This window comes from Lepidothrix coronata, unplaced genomic scaffold (assembly GCF_001604755.1).
Source record: "Lepidothrix coronata isolate B3197 unplaced genomic scaffold, Lepidothrix_coronata-1.0 Scaffold192, whole genome shotgun sequence".
Taxonomy (NCBI): domain Eukaryota; kingdom Metazoa; phylum Chordata; class Aves; order Passeriformes; family Pipridae; genus Lepidothrix; species Lepidothrix coronata.
The window spans coordinates 972491-992272 of NW_016690372.1; the positions used below are offsets into that span (position 1 = coordinate 972491).

General features: G+C 40.9%; 1 protein-coding gene across 9 annotated transcripts in view; it reads left to right on the forward strand.

Moving 5' to 3' along the window:
- Positions 1-19782, forward strand: part of LOC108505488 (neurexin-3) — a 915200-nt gene that overhangs the window by 127474 nt on the left and 767944 nt on the right. The window contains exon 1 of one of the 9 annotated variants that reach the window (XM_017831546.1): positions 246-291. The exons of the other annotated variants lie outside the window; for them this stretch is intronic. The gene's annotated coding sequence lies outside the window, so the exon portion shown is untranslated. Of the gene's footprint in view, positions 1-245; positions 292-19782 lie in introns of those variants that run through there. 9 annotated transcript variants of the gene reach the window in all.

Below are 19782 nucleotides of genomic sequence, written 5' to 3' on the forward strand. Positions count from 1 at the left end.
TGACTCTGAAATTGTTCCAACACTAACCTGAGAGATTCTGGATCATTCTCACTAAATGATGGCCTCAGTTCTCTTGTTAAAGGCTGCAAAGCATTTGGTAGAAATGGTTCTGTACCAGCTCTGGTTTGTGGGGAAAGGCTTTAAACAGAACTGGTACTTTTAGAATTTGTGTACACAGTTGTCACCATTAAAAAAGTCAGTAGCATTTGCCAAGCAGTACCACACAGTGGTGCCTGAGATATCACCTCCTCTCCTACAGTAGAGCAAGAAGATGGTATGTAGTATTTGTAGGTAAGTGTTTACGATTTGATTCTGTCAATTGCATGCATTTTAATCGAGCTTTTCTCTCAAGTCACAATTTGACTGGGGATCTGCTTATGGGTCAGATTATTTCTAAAGCAAAGCATGATTCCTTTTAATTGACCAAATTCTTTTTACTGAAGACTTTAAAAAACATTTCAGTATTTGTTCTAAAATAATATAGTTTTGTGATTGTTCATTGTTAGTAGTGGTAACAAAAATGTATAATTTTATAAAATAATTGTGTTTGAAAGAGAGCTGTGGTCTTATTAGGTACAGTGAATCATATTAAGCCAGCGTTATGAAGCACACACCTTATTTCCCTTATTACTGTTATATTAATAATGACCAGGTTGATGATGAATGTTCTGATCACCAGCTGGGATCAGATAATTACATTTGATTATGTAAAGAGTTAGTTGCTATAAGCCTTGAAATATTAAAACTTGGCTAGAATAAATATCACTGAAGAACCTTTGTCTTTTACATGTGTATTCAGCTGCCAGTTCTCTAAGCAATTCTTGGTTCACTCGATAATGTTGGGAATCAAACTGTGAACAGTTATTTTCCAGCCCTGTGAATGTTGATAAAAGGATCTTGCATAGCTGCTGGCTTGTCCTGTGAGGGGAGAGCACATTGCTGCATCGCAGCGCAGGGATTACAGGCTCTCGTTTAGCTCTGCATTAAAGATGTTGCAAGCTTTTTTAAAACCCAGGGCAGCACCTAGATCACCATGCATTTGCATTTCCCAGCTCTGACAAAGGGCACACACGTTTCAGGCACCAGTGCCTTGCAGGACTGGCCAGCTCCATCATCCAAATAATAACTCTGTCTGACCATTTTAATATTTATTTTGGATAATCTTATTCTGCAGACAGTGCCAGTGAAGTCTGCAGGCACGTGGGGCAAACTGGTCTCTACATGTTTTTTATCTTTCAGTTTACCAAATTATTTTTCCCCAGAATTTGTTCAGTTCCTAGATATCCATTGATTTGTCTTTTGCCTATTGCTAAATTGATGAAAAGACACATAACTTCTGTTACTTGTCTCCTGAAGTACTGTTATAAAGAACACTTTCTGGCATTGATCATCCCCAATTTGAACAGAATAGCATTTTTGCCACAATGTGACAGACCATTTATGCCAGATTGTGGAAAAAGTCTTTGCCTAAAGTTGGAAAAATCAAAATGTACAGATTGTAAGGCTGTCTTTAGGAATAACTTGCTTTGCGTACTCAATTCCAGCCCAAAAATTCAAATTCCCAAGCAAATTTTATATTACTAGATATGATACTAGAGACATGATTAGTAATTCTTCTTTGCTGCATTCTTGTACTGTACTCTTTCTCTCTATTGACTCCATCTTTAAAATAAATGTATTTTATGAGAAATCTGCTATGCTGCACCGTCTGTCCATAATGCAACGAATATATTGTGTGGAGGATGTGCTTATTGTATTGTCAGCCAAAAGTATGACTTTTTTTCTGTTAGTGCTAGTTCCCTTTGATTTCCCAAATACTGATAATTTTTTTTTATGGCTGGGGGAAAGAGTGGAGACATAATCTCAGATTTTTCTTTAGTTTTGTCTTCTAAGGTACTTTTATTTAAACCAGTGCAGTTTTCTTGCTAATTTTCTCCTTCAGGTGTTTGCTATCAATCTTCTGGGTTAAACTTTGTGCTGTTCCATCAGGCAAGTTCGGTAAATGTTGATCAGTGCATGAAATCAGTTCTTAAATGGTTGCAAAATTGCCTTCCTTCAGACTGTTTTGATCACAAGGGCTTTCAAGTGTCAAAGTCATTTGGAGAACTAGATAGATAAAATGCATGAGCACTAAGCTTTTTCCGGGATAGAATAAATAAATGTGTTTTCTACTGCCTTTGATAGTGATTTGTTAAAAAGAAAAAAAAGAAAGGCAATGATATTAAATATTTACAAGAGTGATTTGGTTGTGTAATCTTGTGCTATGCATCCCTGTTTAACAGTGAAATCAGCTACTGCTGAAGTAAATGCCATTAAACTGGTAGTTCTGTGAAGGTCACTGCCTATACAATGTCAAAGCAATTTACAGAGAATAATGATTTTTGTCAGCTTTCCAATGTACCCATGTCCCTCCTTTTTGTCTCCTTTTCCAAAAATAACTCAAAATAAATTTATTTCAGAAATCGCTTTGTCTCTCACTCTTTTCCCATCTGACTGATTTTGGAGCTTGAAACCTCTTAACAAGTTTCCATATTGATGTGCTCAGTGGATAGACACTGATTTCCTTCTTTTTGGCATTGAGCTTGTTACAGCTCTATTTTCTGGGATTTCCACTTGGCCATTTCTCAGCAGTTCATTTTAAGAGATACTGAGTTATGACCTCCACTCTTATGAATGATTGCTTTTCCTCCCCTGTGCTATTTCCAGCAATATCTGTCTGTGAATCTCCTAAAAAAATTCTCTTTGTTTTGTGTGCCGATTGTTTGTCATCAGTGCACATGTAGCATGTTGACAACCTACCAACCTCCTGAACTGGTAAGTGTATCATAAATACTTGGAGTACATTCCTGAAAAGCATCATGCTTAGTGGGGAGGCCTCAGAAGTGAGAGGGGTGTCTGTGGCTCTGCATCTGGCTTTTCCTGCGAATTGTCGGGGTCTTTGTGCCTCTGTGGTAGTGGAGTGGGGACAAAAGCCCTTCACCACCGCACAAGGAGGCTGCTGCATTGACAGTTACAGAGTGTCCTGAAAACAATGCACAATAAGTACAAAGCATTATCATTCAGCTTCACATTCATCCAGTAAGAAGGTTAATTATTTGTTTTCCTTGTTTTACAGTTGAATAAGCAGAAGCACAGGGAGATGGAGAGAGCTGGAGGAGAACAGGCAATAAATGCCAGAGTTCTCTTGTCCATTTCTGTTTCTGTAAGCACCAGTGCAATCTGTTTTATAAACCACCGGATAACTTGCTTGTTCTACTAGGGCCTCTCAATTAGATTTCAGTTGCTAAAGCAATACTCTACAAAGATTAAAACTGTATTTATCTGTTGATAAACACATACATGATTGCAGAAATAGCAGTCATATTTTAAAAAAGGAAACAACATATTCTCTTTGAAAAAAATCTGCAGAATGGAAAAACCTATCTTAATGCAGAGGTGCCCCAAGTGTGCTGTGTAAGGATTTTGTTGGGGAAGTATGTATGAGCACACAGAGACAATGTGGGTTTCTCCTCGAAGGCATGAATTTTAAGGACAAGTGTAAAAGAAAGAGGGCACTTAAATAATGAAAGAGTGTAAATCTTTTTTCAGTTATGAGTAAGAAGAATGGATGTACAGCATCAGCAGTGGAAAGAGGGAAGGTGTGGAAGCAGAAGGAAGTGCAGTAGAAACATACATACTCTTGTCTGGGAGGAGTGTCTCAGAGTAAGTGGTGGGAGAAGAATCTACTGTGAACACTGATCTGCTGGACAGAATGAAGTGGGAAGATAACATTACAATATTTTTTGCTGAATATTAGGCAGCTAGATATTGGTAGCTAATTTTGGTTCTTTGATTTTTGTGACATCTCATTCCACAATGCAATAGGAGAAGACTAAAGCCTTCATTTACTGACATGGCTTTTCATGGCCTTCCCTTCTAGGCCCATTAGCAGACCTTTCATATGTTGTGAAAGAGGCTAGTTCAGCAGGGTGTCTGGAATAGATATGTATGAGCATGGTTTAAACAGGCCTTGTGATTTTCTTTGGTCTGTTTGATCTGGTTCTTTGTCGCTTTTTATGCAAGTCTATGATTAACACTGAGTTCTTCCCATAATGCTGGCAATTATCTCACAGGTGAAAGGATTAAGAAAGAGCAGTGAGAATTACACTGGGATTAAATAAAACTGCCTTTGGAGTGTGTTTGTGGATGAGGGATTTTTTTTTCTCTAAGCAAAGAGAAAGGAGAGAAGCTAGCTCAGCCTTCAGGTCTCTCTAGGGAGGAAAATAATACCCTTTAATATGGAAAAGTAGCATCTCAGCTTGGGAGGAGGTCATGCTGAGAAAGGAAAGGTGATGTTTAGGCACAAGATTTAGAGTCCTCAGTTCAGTTCTTGGTTGCTCTGATTTTGCTTCAGACTGTTCTGATTGCCCACAGTGAACTTCAGTTTGTCCGTGTGTGAAATGGAAGTGGAGATAACTTTCCTGTCTTCTATTGCATGAAACTAAATTAATTACTCTGTGAAGGAACAAGGATCAGAATGGGAACGGTTTCAGGAATGGAAAAAGATATACAGCAATTGAAGGGACTTTATTATACAGACTTTGCAGTTCTTATGCGTTTACAAATACGTACACTGTATGTTTCCCCGAGATTTGTACTTCCCGGGCTTGCTCAGGCATGCCTGCTCCCTGCTTCCCTCTCTGATTGGCTGAAAAGGCTGCAGAGAGGAGAGAGCTACCATTCCTGTGTTCCTCCCTAGTCCCTCCCTCTTCGTTTCCCTGGTTGTCTGTCTCATGCTCCATCTGGTGCATTCCATACCAGAGCGCATAAAACCCTTCTGTACCCCCATTAAACTCGGCATTGCATTACAACCTCAAACCTCGCTGGACCCTTTTGCGCAGTGCTGGGGCCCTTCTCCCCTCCCCCACGGACCGTAGCATTACTCTGTAAGTGTGCTAGGTTTTGGGTGGTAGGTACAAAAGAAGAAGAGTATTCTTCTCATGCCTCATGCTGTGGTCACACATTCAACCACATTATGTCAGATGTGTTATTTCAGTCCCTCTCCTACTTCTCCCACTGAGTAATGAGTGGGGCAGACACAATGCTGGTAAAAATGGGGGGCTCAGCCCTCTCTTGGGATGAGAAGAGAAATTGCCCCATGGGACTGGCATGCTCAGACTCTGTAGGGGCAACACAGCTTGCAGGCTGGGTCATGCCTGCACCTTATCTGCAAAATGGCCTGGAGACTGGCCTGTGCTCCTACAGGCCTAGCAGATGTCACCACGGGCAGGAGCCTGGACTTCGGGCTGCAGCCCTGAGCAAAGAGTTTAGTTCACCTTTAGCCCTGTTCTTCACGTCTTCTGATTCTGGCACCACTTGCGTTTACAGTGCAGTACTGCCTGAAGATCCTAGAGAAATTGTGCTTTGGTGCTGAGAAAGCAAATAATGCCAGAAAATAGGAGAGGGATTATGGGACTGGGGCAAAAACTCCAGCAAGTGCTCTGCTGAATGTGTGCATGATGGGAACAGTGGCATGCAGGGTTCATGCTAACTTCAGTATTGCTGGAGAGGCTTAGGTGTTTCTCACAAAGATATAGCAGCTCTGCTTTCAAGTGAAATTGAGCTTTTACACTCAGAGCAGTTTATTTTTCATAGAATCATATAATCATAGAATAGTGTGGTTTGGAAGGAACCTTTAAATGTCATGTAGTCCAACTCCTCTGCAAAGAGCAGGGACATCTTCAACCAGATGTGGTTACTCAGAGCCTCATTCCCACCTGACCTTGAACGTTTCCAGGGATGAGACATTCACCGCCTCTCTGGGCAACCTGTTCCAAGTGTTTCATCACCGTCATTGTGAAAAATTTCTTCCATATATCTGGACTAAATCTACCCTCCTTTAGTTTAAAACCATTAGGTCCTGTCCTGTCACTCACTACAGGCCCTTCTAAAATGTCTATTCCTGAGACTAATTAGTTGCAGCTTGTACTACTCAAAGAATAGATTGGAAGGATGTTCTCTATTCCTATGCAGGGTAGTTGAAGCCAAAGACAGGCAAGTTAATATTTGGGGTGCTGACTTCCCACCTTGGGGCTGTATCTTGCCTCTGAAACTGCTGTTTGCTCTCCACTTTGCAGCTTCCAGCTTTTGGGAGTCATTGCTGCCCAAGCAGCAGCTGTGGCAGCAGTGACTGATAGGCTCCTGACATATTTCACCTGGGTGTGACACCTTCTTCAGAGAAGTGACCAGGGCAGAAAGTCTGTTTGTCCTACCCTTGCTACTACTCTCACTTTATGTTTCACCACTGTGTGTGCTGTGCCCATTCCCTCAAGACTTTTAGCTCTGTTCTTAGGGACTGCAATCACAACAGTGGCTATGACTGTATGGTCTTTACCGTTCTACATTACATGAACCAAGAAAGAGCCAGTTAACGTTTGTTGTCATTGCTTTTGTGGTGTCAGACATATTCTAATCTTACTAATTTTGCTCTGGTTCTAAGTTAGAGTACTTTTGCTCTTCTGTCAGTTAAGTGCACATAACTCTGGGCCTTCAACAAGTAGGGTTTGTTTGGACAGCAGAGCTAAAAACAAGATACGCTGGCAGAGCTGTGAAGAGGAGGTACTATGTAATCACTCAGAGCACTTAGTATTTCCCTCTCAACAGAAGAAGACAGTGAAGGACAGAGACTACCTGATTTTCCACAGAGATAAAAGTGAACTACTAAGACTGGGAACAGAGCCCAGAGAGTCAGATTCCTGTTGGCACAGAGCTACAGAGCTGAGTGCACTTTCAGCAGAACACACTAGGTACCGCAAGTCACATCGAAGTCACATTAGAAGTGAACCTAAGGAATGATATTATTCTTACACAATGTACAGTTTGCTTCTGTTGCATTTTCTTAGTCTTTCACAGGCATCTGATATTAATTAAAAAGTCCCAACTGCATTTGAGACACTGGCTTGCCAAGAAATGGGGAGATTACCTTTCATTGTATATAGAAATTTCACTTTGTTAGTAGAGTGCTTTAAAGAAAGGGGGAAACACTGGAAGAACAAGACTGATTAATGAGTCTCTTATTACAAGATTATCTGTCTTTTTACTGAGCTTTATATTTATTACATGGCCAGTCTCTAGTTACAGGCCAGCAATTGCCTAGGTTCAGGTGTTTACTTGGTGACTGCTGGGATGCCACATAAACAGCTGTAAATAGAGCCATTTATTCAATCCACTCATAGAAAGGTTTGATCGTAGGTCTCCAGTCTTCCCAGGTACAATGTCTGAGCCAAAGCAGACAGCAGGCTGTCCTGCTATCTGACAGAGCTCTCTGCTGGTGCCACTACTACTGCCACTGCTGGAAATGTTTAGAAATGTTAATATGAATTTTCAACAGGGGCAAAACAAAAGGATCTGGAGGCAGTTGGCACCATGGGGATGGTGCAAGGAGTGTCAGAGTCTCCTCTTTTATCCATCTGTGGTACCCCTTGCTCTCAAGTGTTGGCATGGTGGCTGCTCAGAGAAGGAAAGCAAAAATTCCTCTTGTTCTCTCACAAGGCTCTGGAGATTCATATTTCCCCCTTCTTAAACCTTTCCCCCACCTTGCTGACATTATTTCAAAGAAAGACCTTTAAGTACACCTTTCCTATTATTATTTCCAATATTTGAGACCTGAAGTCCACGAGATATCTTTGTGCTGTATAAGATGATAATGAAATATGTAAAAATTAGCCAAACCCACAGGCACTGGGATCATCAGTCTTTTGTTCTGTGAGGCTGTCAAACCTTTCTGGATTTCTCTAATAGTTGTGGTACATTGTGTGTATGCCTTAACTGTATTACAATAGTATAGCTATCATAACATAACCTGTAGTCCTTGTCTGCTCATGTTTCTTCTGGTCCTTTATATTATGCTCATGATAATAAAAAGCTATGGCAGCTTTTCAACAGTTAGATTCTGTGCATGGCTTAATTCTAGTCCTTCACCAAACAATTGCATGAATTAACTTTCAAACTATTTCTTAAAGGCCTTATCAGCCACTAATAAAATAATGGGAACAATATTAAGAATAATGAATTTGCAACTATACAGAGTAACAGAACCATGAGCAATTATCAGCAACATTTAATAAACAAAACTCATAGAAGACATTTGATTACTTTTGGACTCAGTTACAAAATTAATGGATGAAAAGGAGACAGTGGTTGTGATACATCTAGACTTCAATGTATTATTTGACAAAAAGCCCTATATAATCTTACTTAAAAAAAACCCACAATTAAAAATTGGCTTTAACATGAAGAGTTTTCTAGAATAAATTAGTAATTCAAAATGCAACAGCATTTTCATGAGCTGAGAAGGCTAGACAAATTGGAAGTTACTGTCATTTCTGTCTAGTGCTTTTCTTAGTGATAACAAAGAGGGGAAGAAATGACATATTAATGAAATGTGTAGATTTGACTAGAATGGGAAGAATTGCAATCCTCAGTGTGGATAGAAAACAGCATAAATGTTGCATAAATGCCATGACATCCTTCCTAAAGCAGTAGGTGGATAATTCATCTGTAAAGAGATCTGATAAGCTGCACCTAGACTAAATTTCTAAGGACCTTAAATACTGTAAGGTGGAGATATGTCAAACAATTTGTAAGAATTTTGAATGGGCTTGATGATTAATATCATGCATGACTTGATTATGAGGGAAGAGTGAATGGCCTAGTATGTATGCTAGGACTTCATGCTGAGAAAGTGGCAAGATGTGAAAGCTATCTCCAAGCACATACAGAACATAAATGTACAGAACAAAAAAGAATTATCCTGGGGTTATCTCAGAGGAGTTGCCTAGAAAGGGTACTGCTTAATCATACAAGGGTATTCTAGGTCCAGTATCAAGAGGGAAAATCTTAACAATGAGAACCATAGCAATGTCTATATTATAGAGTACTTTACCGAGTGAAAAGATGTGAGCCACTGACTTTTGACAATTGTATGGAAAATAAACCATTCTTGGCAGCCAGTCTTTCTCTTCCACACCTAGTGAACGTGAGGTGGCAACTTACAGAAGGATCACTTAAATCTTTTCCCTTCTCAAAAGCACAAATATACCACAATATAGATAACCTTCGTTTTCTGGAGGTTCTTTATCTGCTCCACATTGAAATCTTGTGTGTGTTGCTCTAGTTGATGTCTGTATCTCTGATGGAGCAATAATCTGTTGTTATATCAGCTAGCAATAAAAAAATAGTCCATCAAATGCAAACAAAATGCTTTCATAAAGGAAACTGGATGGTTTGCCATAGCTGCATTAGTGCTAATGCACTACCAGGTCTCTTTTTCCTTTTTCTATGTGTTAATTTTGTTCTTCAGTCTCCCCATCTCTTCTACCTTAATTACCCTCCCCAGACTACAGGCTGCTGCTGCCTTTTGGCTTCATTACCAGCTTTCATTTTCATTAAGAACCTTGTGCTAATGGACTGTTATAAAACAGAGTCATCACTGGCAGGTGTTGCCAAATGACTCTCAGCATGATGGCATTTCTGTGCAGTGGAGCAAACAGTCTGGACATTGGATTCATGGAGCATCCAAGGGCTTGCATTAGAAGGTGAAGAGAGATAAGTTTGGTGGATGCTTTCCATTTGTCCTTTTCTTTCTTACCAAATGCAGGCTTCACGTCAGCTAAGTGATCTATGTATGCTTAAACAGAGAGTGACAGTGTGGTATCGCTTGCCTAGAAGAAATTACTTCTATCAGGTTTTTTTTGTCCTTTCTCAAGGCACTGCTCCCTTTCTTTGCAGATGGACCCATCTCACAGAGTAGTCAAGGAACACGTGATCTGACTGGCTGCAGGATATGCATTTTGGCTGAGTGTAAAACGGTGTGCATTCCTCTAGTTTTTAACCTTTTGGCAATCTTTGGACCACTTCTGAGAAATAATGGCTTGTCACAGGCCAGTGCAGTTAGTCTGCAGCTGTTACTGGAAGAGAGCAGTGTCTATATTGACATGCAATACATGGCCAAATGCAGTTGCTCTTCCTTAAGCAGAACTTTTAATGATTGTATGGCGGATGGGATCTTTCTTACCCCTTCCTATGCCACATCATTCTCTCCTTCAAAGGATGAACTCAGAGAAGACCTTTCAGACCAAAGGAAAATGTGTGTAACTGGGTGGGGTGGATCATATGGCTGAGGGAAAGGACCTTCTGAAGTGTGCAGTGGGGCTTGAAGAAGATTGTGACTTTAATAGGCAGAGGCTTTGCAGCACAACATTGCTGTGGGAGAATACTGGCACTAGTAACCAAAAAGACAGACACAGTGTAAGGACAGACCTTTTTCCCAGGGACCCTGCTAGGACTGTGCACGATGTGCTGCAATCCAGATTATGAAACTGTGTCTTGGAAAGAGAAAAGGCCCTCAGCAAAAGCAAGACAGGTAATTTTAAACCTCCCTTTTTTTTTCTAGCCTGTCCTATGTCCTTGCTTTTCATTTTCTCCATCCTAAAAATACATTTGGCTTAGTTCTGAGTATAAAGCACTTGTGGTCCTGCTCACCACATGCACAAGCATTGACTGATGCACCTTTAAGCTCTGATCACATCAGGATCCCGTAACAACTTGAAGCAGACTTTTGGTAGAGAGTACAGGGTGCACATACTGGCATGTGATCACCTGAGCACCATTGCTGCAGGTGAGAATATTTGCCTGCAGGCTCTGCTGATCTTGCTCTTTGCAGCACTGAATAATGCCAGAAACTTTCTGGATGCCTAAGCTCCCCTGTGGAGGTACAACTGCTGGACTTCTGTTCTGCTTTTTAACCCTGTCTGACATTATCACTGTGTCGTCATTTTCTAGGCTGAAGTGGCTGCAGCTGAAGGCTCCTTTTGCATCTTATATTTGAGCAACTCTCATAGAAAATTTCTGTGTTTTAGAGTAAGGAGAAATTGCTCCTGGTTTGAAGCAAGGATAATGTAAATAGGTATAAATCTCTCTCTCCTTTCCTCCAGTAATTCTGTGTAGGTCACACTGTAGAGCTTTTCCAGTACATGCTTAACTGTGACCCTGTGTTTCTTCTGTGTCTTTTCCTTGTACTTGCATAGTTGTTGTGTATGTCTGGAGGATTCAACTTGTAAGTGATCAAAGTTAAACCTGTGCAGAAACTGGAGCTCAAATCACTTCAAAGTGGATTAGGCTAAATAATGAGAATACATCACTGGAGAATAATCTTATAGTGAATAGCAGACAGTTTGGGGCAGAGCATAAGTTGCTGTAACCTGATAAGACATGGAGAACGGTGTTAAAAAACATTCTGGTGGTGAATATTATTTATTAATACTGTTGTTTTTATGTTCTTACCTCTTCCCGTGATTTTTTTTTCTTTGTTGTTGTTCATATGTCAGGCTTCGTAGTGCTGGGAAGAATTTTGTGCTAGGAAGTTTCTCAGTACAGATGAGTCTATTTTCCTGATTGTGGGTCTTCTATTATGTTTCTGTTGGAATAGTAGAAAAATGAGCAGCCAGTACTCCTTACTCTCCCACTGGCGCTTCCAATCCATGAGTCGGATTTCTTTGCCAATATTGATTGTGTTCCCATAATTACTGTGTGGGCTAGGGAATGGTTAGTGTCTTGTCTTCCAAGGGGAAAAGGAGGAAGAGGGTCCTGTAGGGAATTAGTAGCATAGAAGGGAATAAACCTCAGATATTCTTGACTGTTTTGAGGCATTAATACCATACATACTCTAACCATAAAATTTAAGTATTCATTAAGAATGAGGAAGAGTTTGGTCTGATAAATTTAAAAATGCCCTATGTTAGGCAAAGCCATTATCTTTCTCAAGAAGGTGATTTACTTGTTATTGCTGAGCTGTGACTTAGGCCTTTCCTTCTGAAGGGATAAATCATTCCTCACAGAGTAAATGTCACAGGGAGATGTATCAGTGACTCCAGAAAAAGTTGCCCTTTAACAACTTCCTGGTAACATTTCCCTTGCAGCACTTGAGTAAATGCAATGACAAAAAAAAGGGAGCATCTATCCCCTTCTTCTGTCCCTCTTCATCACAGCCTGTCAGTCCCATCTTGGGGCCACTGCATCTTAAAGGGAATGACTCAGACCACTAGCAGAGCACATAATGCCAAGCCAAAAGGAGACGGGGCAACATATAAATCTTGGGCTTTGGGACAGGAGCTGACCAGGACCTCACTGCGTAATCACAGAGGCCACACTCTGTAGTTGAGTACATCAAGACAACTGTCTTGGAGTTCAGGAGACTAAGGCTAATTAACATCAAAGAAGAATCTTCTTGACAGATGAATGGAATATGAAGCAGGCAGTTCAGGGGAGGTGGGAAGGTCACAATTTGGAACCCCACAAATACTGATAAACTTTACATTTATGATTGTGAGAAAATAGAAAAATTATCTCTTAAAAAGAAGAAATTATCTGTTGTTTATCAAAAGAAGTGTAGTCAGCAGGTCAAAGGAGGTGGTTATGCCCTTCTACTCCGCTCTGATGAGACCCCACCTGGAGTGCTGCATCCAGCTCTGGGGTCCTCGGCATAGGAAGGACATGGACCTGTTGAAGCGAGTCCAGAGGAGGCCACTGAAATGAGCACCTCCCCAATGAAGAAAGGCTAAGAGAATTGTGATTGTTCAGCCTAGAGAAGACTTCCACTACCTAAAGGCGGCCTACAAGAAAGATGGAGAAAGACTGTTTCCAAAGGCATGTAGTGACAGGAAAAGGGGGGAATGGCTTTAAACTGAAAGAAAATAGATTTAGATTAGATATTAGGAAAAAAATTCTTTACTATGAGGATGGTGAGGCACTGGAACAGGATGCTTAGAGAAGTTGTGGATGGTCCATCTCTGAAAGTGTTCAAGGCCAGGTTGGATTGGAGCAGTCTAGTCTTGTGGAGGGTGTCCCTGCCTGTGGAAGGGGGCTTGAACTAGATGATCTTTAAGGTCTCTTCCAATGCAGGCCATTCTATGATTACATGATTCTTGCCTGTACCATCCTCATCACTGTAATAATGCCTGATTTTTTTATGGCAGAAGAGTTATATGGAAGGATCTAGCCAGACCACAGAATAAAAAATGGGATCTTTACATTTTCTCATGAAGGCTGTCACTCTGAATATAGTTACCTTGGCTGACAATGACTGATTACTCTTTTCTTCTGATAGCAAAATGAAGTGGTGGATTTTAGTCCTGCTGTGAACAGGAAGGAATAGGTGTTGTCATTGTAAGTCCTTGCCTCCTTCCCCGCAGCTACTTCAGAGGGGCTCAGGCACTGCATAACTGACCATTTCTTCTCTACTTTTTTAGATCTCTGAGAAAGCAAGAGTAGACCTATTAAATATAGGCAAGTTCAAGCTTGAGGAAACTGCCTCAATTCTTTCCTCTGAAATCTGCAAAAATAAGCAACCAAAGGCGTATCATTAAGAATAAGCACCTGTAGATGAGTTGTGTAAATATGTGGACAGGTACTGTGGTGAGAGATGTTGTGAGATGTGTGAGAGAACTCCAGAGTTAATCTGTACAGAGACCTTGGTTTGTCTTTCAAGGTGCAGACCAAAACTGGATCACATGAAGCTTTAGAGTAATGTAAAGAAGTTAAGGCCAAATACGGTGGAGGTATGTTAATGTATATTAACATGCTTAATGAGATTGATCAGCAGTGGCATTTTGCAGGGAGAAAGGAGGAGAATTCAGAGCTGTGATAAAACACTGTTGAATTACTATCCAGTGAAGAAAGACTTTCTTGATTTACTGTCTGGAGAAACAGGGCTTTCTATGTTGCCACACAACCCACCATCAGCAAATTTGCAGATGACACCAAGTTGGGGGGGAGTGTCAGTCTGCTGGAGGGTAGGAGGGCTCTGCAGAGGGACCTGGACAGGCTGGATAAATGAGCTGAATCCAGTGGTATGATGTTTAACAAGACCAAGTTCAGGGTCCTGCACTTTGGCCACAACAACACCCTACAGTACTACAGGTTGGGGACAGAGTAGCTGGAGAGTGACCAGGCAGAGAGGGACCTGGTGGTTCTAATCAACAGGAAGATGAACATTAGCCAGCAGTGTGCCCAGGTGGCCAAGAAGGCCAATGGCATCCTGACCTGTATCAGGAACAGTGTGGCCAACAGGACCAGGGCAGTGATTCTGCCCCTATACTTGGCACTGGTGAGGCCGCACCTTGAGTACTGTGTCCAGTTCTGGGCCCTTCAGTTTAGGAAGGACACTGAGGGGCTGGAGAGTATTCAAAGAAGGGCAAAGAGGCTGGTGAAGGGACTGGAGCACAGGCCCTATGAGGAAAGGCTGAGGGAGCTGGGGTTGTTTAGCCTGGAAAAGAGGAGGCTCGGGGAGACCTCATCACTCTCTATCACTACCTGAAAGAAGATTGGAGTGAGGTTGAGGTCAGACTCTTCTCCCAGGCAACCAGCAGTAGGACAAGAGAGCACAGCCTTAAGCTGTGCCAAGGGAGATTTAGGTTAAACATTAGAAATAAATTCTTTACAGAAAGAGTGATCAGCCATTGGAATGGTCTGCCCAGGGAGGTGGCGGATTCACCTTCCTAGATGTGGCACTTAGTGCCATGGTCTAGTTGACTGGGTGGTGTTGGGTCATGGGTTGGACTTGATGATCTCAGAGGTCTTTTCCAATCCGGTTGATTCTGTGATTCTGTGAACCCTTCAGATAACAAGAGTGTTGCAATAGAATTAAAAATAGTTATATGAGTATATTACCTGACTACTTCAGTTTCCAAAAATGGAACAAATTTCTGGTTGTAATAATTAACACCTTTCCTATCAGCAAATGGAGTTTACTGCCAAAATGCTTCAGCTGGGAGAATAACTTGAATCCAGGTATGTTTTAAACAGTAGCATGCCCCAAAGTACCCCTCTTGAGCACTGCAAGACAGACCCTACAAGACATACAGAATATTCCCTCCTTGGATCTAAATGGTGACTTTTAGTTTTGTACGACTCTAGTGATTTCAGCTAAGTAACTTCTAGAATTGAATATTGCATTCTCTGTTTTCAGAATTTCTTGAAGTTTTGGTACTGGGGACTCACAGCAGAGGTCACTGAAAGAGGACAGTGAGCAGTTTTTCTCAGGAACCTTGAATAATAGCCTTTTAAGGTAGTGTTATTGCTGCAGTAAATTCCCAAGGTTCAAAATGTTTCTCGTCTTTCAAACTCTTCATGATGTCCCAGCTGAACTAGCAAGGCCTATATCTTTCTATTTCCTCTGCTGAGACAGCTTAGATCTTCCTTCTCTTCCTCCAGCCCTAGGACTGTTGACATAAGGGCATTTGTTTCCCTGATCAACACTGGTTCTTGGAGAAGCTTGAAGTGTTTCAGTTTCCTATTTCCTTTCATCGCTCTTTAGCTGTTGCATTTTATTGCTCAAAACTTTTCTTCAAAGTAGAGGTGGTGGGAAAGAGAGAACAGAAGTTTTATTGCGTTTATAAAATCTTAGACAGTCTCTCCTCTTCTGGCTCTCCTTGGTAAGAATCCAGGAAAAAGCAGAACCATTTAATAAGTAAGCTAGATGCTAACCTAAGTTTGTAAAGAGAAATGTGAATCAGGAGTTAAGGATCTGTGAAAGCACCTCATCCATTTTCATGCCAGTGCACTTCTGCTTTGTATGGCATAAAATTAATAGAGTAGTGTTCTTAAGATACACTTCCTGCTGGTGTAGGTATCATGTGAAGAAGAAATGCTTGTCTGTGTGTGTGTGTGTGCATTTGCGCGCATATGTGTGGGCAGCTGGCTCATCTGTTGCTTCGGTATTCATTGGCGATTGCTGTAATTGTTCCTCATTTTATTAGCTTTTGCCAAGTAGTTCCACTTCTACTAAGGACAGCAGGGTTTATGGCAGCGATATTTTTCACACTGTCAGAGATAAAATATCAGGCTAATAAGAGACTCTCTGATAAATGTAAATCGCAAAGGAGAAGCAGTCTTGTTTTGAAGAAGTCCTGTTTGGGAGTTTTGTATCTCCTTTTGGATAAGCAGCCTTATCCAACTTATAAGTAGGTGGAATTTGGTACTTTTCATGCTTTCTAGGAAGATAAATGATTTGTCTTAAATGAGGGGGGCGGAGGGGGATGAGAGATCTAATTTCAGTTACTATTTTTTTTGGTAGATAATAACTCAGACTCTCTCATACCTAGGGCCTCATCCTTAAAAGCATCTAAGCACCTCGGACTCCACTGGTGTCAGAAATAGTTTGAGGTGTTTGGTCTCCTACTGAATGAAACCATTGCAAACCAATGCTTTCCAAACAGAATTTTTCTTGTGGAAGGCGGAGGTAAGGAAAGGAAACAAAGGCAAAATTGTTTACCCCTAATCCACTTCCTTTCCCTTTTTTTTTTTTCAAGATTAAGAAAATCTCGTCCCTTTGGCCTCATGCAGAGCATGATCTCCCAAAAGGAAGTGAAGAAGGGAAAGGGGTGGTAATATATTTGTTTTTCTGGGGGAAAAGGTGTTGATTCTACCCTAAAGTTAGGCATGTAAGAGTGTTAGAGCTAGGTTGCAGAACAAAATCTGTTTTGAGTACTGAAGGTTAGCTTCATTTCTGCTAACACCTAAGTGTCACTCTCAACCCTCTCTCAGTTGTTCCAAGGTCTTATAACTTGATTATTCTGAGGACTTCCCCAGGATAACACTTATGTCTTTGTGGTAACATATAGATACGGAGCATACAGTATCTAGCATGTGCTTTATTCATATGCATATTTTGGGACATTTGAAGGAGCTGCTGTCAATCACACCACTGTCAGGATCAAATTAGTGTAGAACCTAAAATCTAGTGTTGCATGAAAAACAGGGCCTGAGCACACAAAAAATAATGGGCAGAGTATCTTATAGTAACAGAGAAGTAATTACAAGCTGATGGGCTGAGCACCTTCATTTAGAAGCAATGTCAAGTTGGAGAGGGAGAAGGGAAAATCCATTGCAGAAGGCAGTCTGAAGAGCAGTCTGCCTCATCTTGGCAGGAGCACAGGCTCTGAGTTTTTAGAACATTAAAACAATGATGAAATTAGGTCACAGATTCTACTAATTCAACCCTGATCAGCTTCTCCACTTCTAGTAACAATTAAATGCTTATCTCTTCCTTTCACATGCATTAAATTAATCAGCCACGAGCTAAAATTAATACAGTGCTTAGGCTTAGACCTACCACATTTTCCTTGTAGCTTGGACCTCTTCTGGTTCACTACATGTGTAGAGGACTGAGAATATCTGTGGAAAAAGCCAGTATAGTGTTTCTTACAACAAATATAACACTATAGTACTCAATTGTGCCACTTCAGTGAGTGGTCACTAGAGGAGGGGAGATATTTGGGTACAATATTCAGCTAGGGAAATTGTGATCATGTATCTTTCAGCAGTGCTTATGTATTAAGCTGGGTGCTATCCATCTGGAACTAATATATGCACTCCGGGATGCTTTAAGGATTAATTTGCTTCCAGAATCCACTGTGCACAGCTATGAAGATCTGTACATAAAGAATAGTTAGTAAATTGTTTTCTTGGTGAAGCACCTTGATGCTTCAAAACTTTAAAACACCAACATGTTTTGAATCATTTTGTTAATTTTAAATTACAATATTTGTTATCGTTCTTTGCCATCCTTTTCTTAAAGAAGAGCCCACACTAGAAATTCAGGGGGTGGAGTGCTGCAATTAAATGTATCAAAATACTGTTGTGACATCCAAGCCTGGAAGCTGTAGGTCGGAGCACAGACCTTCTGCAGAGATAAGCGTGGAACTCAAAAGTAGAGCCAAAAGAAGCCATATCTAAAAAGGCCCACCATTTTATTTATTGTGTCTTTACACTGCACACAGACTTCTGCCACGTGTCTGAGTCAAGCTGGAATTTTCCTTGCCCCAGGACACAGCCTCTTCTTAGTGTAGTCTATCTCATTTGAAATGTTTTTGAAAAGTCTTCAGACTACCTACATTCTTATGCATCTCAGGAAGAAACCTACTATAACATGGAATGCTATAAAATTAATGACAAAGATAAAAATACGTGCTACAAGTGTTGAAGTGTATGACTTAGGAGTGTGGCTTAAGGAAGATTACCCAGCTTTGTCTGCCTGGGTAGACAAACTTCAATTTTTTGTGCCTTACAACTTCTGTAAAGGTATAGTTTTGCTTAGTGCTTTTTCCTAATTGGAAAGAACGTTACTACGTCCTTCAACAGCCTGTTGCTTTTTGTGCTCCCAGGCCAGGGAAGCAGTGACTTACAGCTGTGAAATACAGAGTAAAGCTGCTGTAACTGCTGTTTGAATGAGAGAGAACTTGGCCTTTGAGTTTTCCAGGGAAGAAAAAAGTGTCACAAATGCTGTTTTCCATGTGAAACTTATACAGGTCTGTTGGAAGTGCTCGCTGAAGTGTTGATTTGTGAGCAATGGACCAAGTTGGGTTTGAGAATAAGAGAAATTCCAAATGCAGAGTAGAGGGTTGGAGGGTGTCAGTTGAGGTTTGACACAAACCCATGTGTGTTAGTGGTACCCTGTCAGCCATCATTGGACAAGAACAAGGACTTTGCTGATAGGCGGGGGTGATAGATGGCCCCAGGGAGTACATGTAGCAGAAGTAATGTGATATAGGGTGCACATTGCAAGCAATTGCAGTTTGAATAAGTTGTAAAGGGAACGAGGTAGGGGACTGAAAAGCAGCTTTATTAATTCCCTGAAGTTATGTTCACAGCAGTTTAAAAAAGTTTATGTATTGTGTGAATTGCAATCGTGGTGACAAATGCCAGTGCCCAGAGAGTTTGTCATCACAGCCTCTCTAGCAGGCAGTGCTTTACCAGAACAATTCAAAGCAATCATCCGCATATATTCAAAGTAAAAGGAATGAGGAAGATGAAGCATAAAACTCTGGACAAGGACAAACTTTGTAATAAATCCTGCCTCAGGTTTTCTTATTTTGTTCTTTGGCTTTCCTGTCTCACGAAACAAACATTCCTGTTGCTATCTGTCCCACCTTGTGCTATGATATGGTTATTTAATTCCAACTAAGCTGAATGAACAGGGTAAAAAGCTGTGGGAAAAGCTTACTGACAAAATACTGGTCCAAATCAGTGTTACAAATTCAGGTGGAGCAACAGGGGAGGCACCAATGGGTGAGTAAAACAGTAATGACGGCTTTGCACCATCTTTGTGCCTTCAGGTTTTGAAACATCTTGGTGGAGGGGTGGCAAGACTACCTTGTGTAACTTTGATCTAGGTGGTCTGCTGATCGTGGTTCGACCCAGCAGCTAAGTCCTCTCTTTTCATCTGCACCTGCTTTGGTGAATCATCTGCTACAGCTTGTGAGAGGGCAGCAGAGCAACACATGCATTATTTATGTCTCCCAGGTTCTGTGTTGTGGGAAGTCCATAGCAGGGGTATGGTAAAGACTATCAAAACATTCTGCAAAGTATATTTTTGACAAATTTCTTTAATGAAATTCAATTTCTTTAAAGGGGAGATGAGTGAACTGGAAAAGAATTCTATTAGCAGTTTAAATTTAAATGCTTAATTTTTTCCCTAGTAGTAGCTTGCAAAGCCACTTGATATATTTCAGTGATCAAAGTATTTCTCTGGAGTTTTGACATTTCTCAAAATTTCAAACAATAAAATAAAGGCAGAAAAATCACTGTCTTTATTACAAGGTCTGCTCTAAAGCAGACAGAAAAATCTGCCCTTTTCTTTGGCAGATCTTTGATCTTTGGGCAGATCTGTGATTTCATAGGATCATAAAATAGCTCAGGTTGGAAGGGACCTTGCAAGATCATCTGGTCTTTGTTAGGCTTTTTCCT